Below are 6,000 nucleotides of genomic sequence, written 5' to 3'. Positions count from 1 at the left end.
GACTTTGTATTTTCCACCAGAAAAATCCACTTCCAGGTGGATCCTTCTTTCAGGATTGGTGTCTAGGAAACAGAATGTCAGCTGGGAGATTTCTGCCTCAAACTGGGAAATGTTGACAGGCATGAAATTCAAGTTCCAGGGAGCATGTCTAGAAAGCTGGGAACTCATTTTCTGTCACAGCTGTAGAACATGAGAGGCTGTACGTGGCCTCAGAGCAGGCCAGTGACCTCCGCTGCAGTTCTTAGTTTTTCTCTTCCTGTTGCCAAGGAGGCTCGATGTTCCCCTGGCCATGTTACCTGAGCTTTGCCTCAGTCCCCCTACCTGCAAAGTGCAGTTAATAACAGTTCTTCTCTTGATGAGCAATTTTACACATTCTTTCTCAGGTGCTGGCGTCCACCTGAAGTCTCAGCTGCTAAAAGCTTAAAATTAGGTGCAGTGAAGTAGTGCAAATTGTCTTATATATAGACCCATATATACACACATATATACATATATATGAATGCCTATATAGATATACACATATATATGAATGCCTATCTGCAGCCCGCCTCTGAGCAGTGATCACCACATACAGCAAACTGCGCATCCCAGAGACAGGAGAGGAACCTGGTTTGTATCTGAAGTCTCTTCCGAGCACCCTGGAGTGATCGACGAGGTGTTCAGCTTTCCCAGACTGCTGCCTCCATGTGTTGCACTGATACAGCTACTGATACAGCTTCAACTGGACGCACACCAGTGTCACTCTTTCCATCTTGGCTTCCTGAGGAAGGGACTGTGTCTCCCTGTCTATCTCCTTTTGACCCTCTCCCTGCTAGCCCTTAGACCAGTTGACACAACTCAACCAGAGGGTAGAGGCTCAGGGATGCTGAGATCCTTCAGGTTTCACCCATGGAGTCCCCATGCTGACACTACACCCTTTCTCGGTGAGGGAGCTGGCCTCTCTGTCATTATGACTGATGTCTCCATTGCCATGAACAGCTTCTTCTACTTTAGGGACAAAGGTCCCAAACTGTGATCCTCAGAGATTTTTTTTAATGCCACCTCCACCAAGAGGTGACATAAGGACCTCGGCTTTCACCAGGGAAGTTCCTTAGACACCCTAACAGCTTGTTTTTGGGCATGGGCAGCAGTTCCTAAGCCCTCACGAGGACTAGAATCTGCACCTTACTCATACTTGCAGGATACACAAAATAATCATCCTTCTGGCTTATCTCACCTGCAGGGCCTCATCTGGCAGAGTTTTTTAAGCTTTCTCCCAGGAGATGCAGATTTTAATCACCTCACTGGGGCTGAAAATTTATTATGGCTTGTTCCACACCTTGTTCCCCAAGTCACCTAGCCACCAACCTGCCAAATAAAAGACCTGCCACCATGTCGTCAGGTTGTCTTTTGGAAGGACTGAGCTCCTCTGAGCTTTTGAACAAACAGGCTTTGGCCTTTAGTTCCAGGAGGTTTAGGGCTGTGAATCCTGATTGAAAGAAAGCAGCTCCTTCAGCATATGGAGCTCATCCACCCTGGGAGGGGGGCATAAAATTTCAGATGAGCCCTTGTCTGTAATGTTCCCTATCAGCAAGCTTCACGTGGTCTCTGCCGTCACACACCCACAAATGAAGGGGCTCCGGCATCTTGTGCAGCGACCAGGAACATAAAGTCAGATCTTACAGTTTTGAGTACTTTTATGAACCGGATGGTTTACAAATCTCCTCCTGAGTAGTCAGCGGAATCGGCTAAGCCCGGCTGAGTCGGGAGAAAGCCCTCATTTGAAAACAACAAAGCAACAGTGGACTGGAGGGACAGGGGCGGCAGGAAGGGGATAGTTTTTCTCTAGTCTTTTTCTTTCCTAAATTTCCATACCTTGATTTTCCATTTCCACACATGAAGCTGTCTGTCTCCTGTGTTTTACTTATCCAGTTTGAAGTATTTTGACTTGGTCTTGATTTTATTGACTTGGGTATTTTTGTTGGCTTCACCATCAGCCATGAGCAGGGACAGAATGGGTCCTTCACAGCCAAAACCATGTCCCATTACTGCCTGTGCGCAAGAAGCATCACCAATAGCCATGGGCAGCAGCGGGCTTCTATCTTCTCCAGAGAAAAACTGCCCAAAAGAGGATGCAAACCTCCAAGCCAATGTGTTACATAAGAAGAAAAAAACAACCTCCATTAGAGCGAATGGATTACTCTGGGTTTCCTTTAGCGGTTACTGGAAATGTTAATGAGATGACTGGTTGTTTCTTTTGCAGAGAACTGTGAAGCGTGGGTTTTCAAATGTGAACTGGTTCATTTTAAGCCAACTGTATAGCTCCATACAGCAGCTGCAGAGACCTAGAACTGCAACGCTTGTTTAGCTCAGAAACAATTTCAAATGAGCAATCCGGGGAAGAGACTCTCCAGTTTAAGAAGTAAACTGAATTAAAAAGCATGATTAATTGCTACAGCTTATTTAGCTTCAGATTTCTCTGCTTTGCACGCTTACCAGAGAAATCACAGCACCTACATTTGGTGCTAATAAAAACTCTATTAATGCTAATTGATTTTTACATTGTGAATTTATTACCTAGAGTTTCACACTACGTGGCCACATGGTTTAACAGCGTACTGTCTGCAGCCCACCTCAGGTTCAGAACGGATACTTGCATTAAAGCTCCACAGTGAGGATATTGCAACTTCCAGACCCACCCCAACACAGAGTCCGGCACAACAGAGGTTTCCGAATTTCACTGGATCTATGCTCAGGAGATGAAAATAGTCACGAGGCTGACAGCAAAGGTGCACTGCGGGAAGAGCCCTGCTGGGCACAGGAACCATCCGGGCCCCGGCTCAGCGGGTTCGTGAGGAGTTTCAGGTCGCAGAGCCGATGCCGATCTGGAGCCGCGGACAGAGAGCAGAGGGAGCAGGAGGAGGGAGCTGGGGGCTGAGCAGCGCAAGGCAGGCAGCACTGCCTGAAGGCACCCTGAGCTGAAGGGAAGGACGCAGCAAAAAGGCCAAGGAAAAATTAGCTGGATCTCTTCGCATAAAAAAATTATTTGGAGATTCATCCAAAATTCAAAGTGTCAGTCATTTCTGAGGTTGCAATAGCACTGTTTGCTTTTATTAAATTTTGTTTTCTTAAATTATCACCTCTGCCTGGATGCTGCCATTTCAAAAAGAGCAGAAGCACGTTTTTTTCTCTCTTTTTTTTTTCCCTCCAACTTTCCAAAAAACCCTTCACCTCCAGCTAGAGAGGAGGCCTGGAAAATTTCAGCCTTTTAGGTGAAACTTTTGGATAGTCGCAAGCAAGTGAAAACAGGGAGATATAACCTAATGGAAACACTTTGGCAGCCTTAGCTGTAGCTGTCACCAACGCTCCAGCCCTAATGAAAACTTTCCTGAAGTCAGGCTAGGGGAGACGCATTAACCCAGCGAGGGCCTTTCCTGACCTCACCGTGGTTTGCAGGCAGGCTGAGCCCCCCGAGAGGGAGAGGGGTGCTTGGGAGGCAGTGGGGATACCCTGGTGACCCCCACGTTTCTGCCGCAGGCGCTGGCGCCGCAGCGTGCTGGCTCCAGGGCGGCGGGACCATCTTCTCCTTGAAGCCACCCAACGGGGGCTTCATGGACACAGGGTTAATCTGCACCGGTCAGGCTTTCTCCTACACGCCCCATATGGGAAGGGGCTTACAACGTGTAAATCAGAAGGCTATTTCTGCCCAGGGATTCATCCGCTCGCCTGGGGTGAGACGCCACGACAACTTGCCCAGGACAAGAGTTTTCTGCATTCCTGGTTCACAGAAAATCCTGTCTGGTGTTCCCCAAGCGCCGGCAGTGCTGCTCGGGACAGCTTCCCTGGACCCGCCGTCCCGCTGCCCGCCAAGTTTCCATGGAAAGGACACTCAGCCTCGCCTGACAGGAGACAGAGGGGTTGTGTGCTAAACCACTGCACTTCCCAGCCAAGCGGGAAAGGATGCACCAAGGCTTCCCCCCAGCACAGCTCTGCCCACAGCAGCCCCAGCCAAGGGGACAGAGCTGCACCATGCCCGAGGCAGCCCGTCCCCAGAGTGGGGAGTTGGCTGCAGAGCCTTTGCGGGCACCCTTGGGCCCCAAAAGCTCTGCATTTGCTCTAGATGACCAGCTGGCATTCCTGAGAGAGGTTCACAGTGTATTATCTGCTGTCTCAGCTCGTTTGTAGAGCCAAAATATTCTTTAGCTTATACCCCACTGGCAATGCACACCAACTGTATGGTCTTGGAACTCCACAACACTCTCCCAGTGGCTTCCAGTGAGAGCAAAACCCGATCAGCACTTTACCATCACTTGAGACTCTCTTACCTGAGAGTCTCATGCAGATAAAACCTAGATGTTGGATTACTATTTGTCATTTAAAATCATTAATTTTGGGCCCAGACTTCTACAGCATTTCAGTGCCGCTCAGCTTCAAGGTTTCAAATAAAAGGGCCTTCCTTGTTACTTTCTTATTATGCATCTAATTGTTTTATAATGTGCCTAATTTCAAGAGAGGCCTGAGGGCTGATTCTGAAGGGAACTAGCACACTTTCCTACCGGTGAAGTGCCTGAGAGGTGAAAGACCTGCGTCACCAAAGACACCCAAGCGATGGGCTGCCCCATGAACACGCTGAGTGCCCTCCCCTCTCTCAGGGTCATTTCTCTACCCACGCATTGCATAGGGCCCCGCTGCCCGTCTGCGGGGACCACTGCAGGAGACCCACAGTGCCACAGCTAGAGAAGATGCCATTACAAAGCCAGGGCAGGTAGGCACAGTCCTGAGCTGAAGGAGAGCTGAGCAGCCACAACCACTAATTTCTGGTCTCCCCACCAACAGAACATGAAATTTTGTGCCAGCTTTCTGGGACGAAAGGGCTGCAACGCAGGCACAGAGCAATCTGTACACACACCACAGCCTCGGGACAACCATCGAGGCCAAAATAAAAGCAGGCCCGTTTTTTTTGAAACCAGGTTGCTGGCAAATTACCATCTTGTCACTGGACTGGTAACCATGTATGCAGTTCCAGACCCTGTTAATGAAAGGCAGAGCAGAAGGAAATACTGTCCTTTTGGCCCTTGGGCCCCTGAGCATCACTGAGGTCCAAAGCTGTTTAGTTATATTTTCATATGTGCACGTTCTGTATATTACCTGTTTATCCATATAACTCTTGCACCTCTATAAACAGATGAGTATTGATCTATATTGATATACATAGATTTTTTGTTGTCTATCAATCAGGAGCGGGTCAGGCTTGTGGCAACAGCTGCTAATTTTGCTCTGTAGATGCAATTGATCATCGATTTGGAAGAAAGTAGTAAAAAACAATGATCTTTGTGTGTTGTTCCTCCTCTCCCCATAGAAGAGGGAGGTTTCTGGCCTCACAGCTAGAGGATTACCAGACAAACAGTTGATTTTGCATCCAACTTAACTGAGGCACGGAAAAGAATGGGTAAAGGATCCTCTAACAGCAAATCTACCACTGGCGGAGAAGGTTTCTGTTGTGTCAGAAGTTGCTTGACACAAGGCTGCTGCCTCCCCCCTCACTGCTCATTTCTGCCTCCCCTCCTCCTCCAAATCCCTTCCTCCTCCAGGATGAACCAAACAGCAACAGCAATTTTTGCAGAGCGAGTCCAAGTCAGGGCTAAAAGCTTCCAGGAGGGCTAGGAACAAGCAGCTGGGGCTGCTGGCAGAGGTTAGAGGGAAATTTAAAATAATAATAAAAACCAGTTGTCATTTGTAAAAGGCTGACTGGCTACTGTTTAACAACCCTACCTGTGACCAGGATGAAACTAATATTAAAACCAGGAATATCAGTGACGGCATGTGCCTGGAAAACATTATATTTAAGCACAAAGGCTCTTAAAGGATCAGCTCACAACATCTCTCTGACATACAACTATCGGGCCATTCGGAGGACCTAGATATATGAAGCAATTGAAAGGACACACACTGTAATTACAGGGATATACAGATATGCACATGTTTCAACCTTAGCTTCAGAGCAATAAATCTTTGCTAGGT

Source organism: Ciconia boyciana, chromosome 3 (assembly GCF_034638445.1).
Source record: "Ciconia boyciana chromosome 3, ASM3463844v1, whole genome shotgun sequence".
NCBI lineage: Eukaryota > Metazoa > Chordata > Aves > Ciconiiformes > Ciconiidae > Ciconia > Ciconia boyciana.
This window is presented reverse-complemented; position numbering follows the sequence as displayed.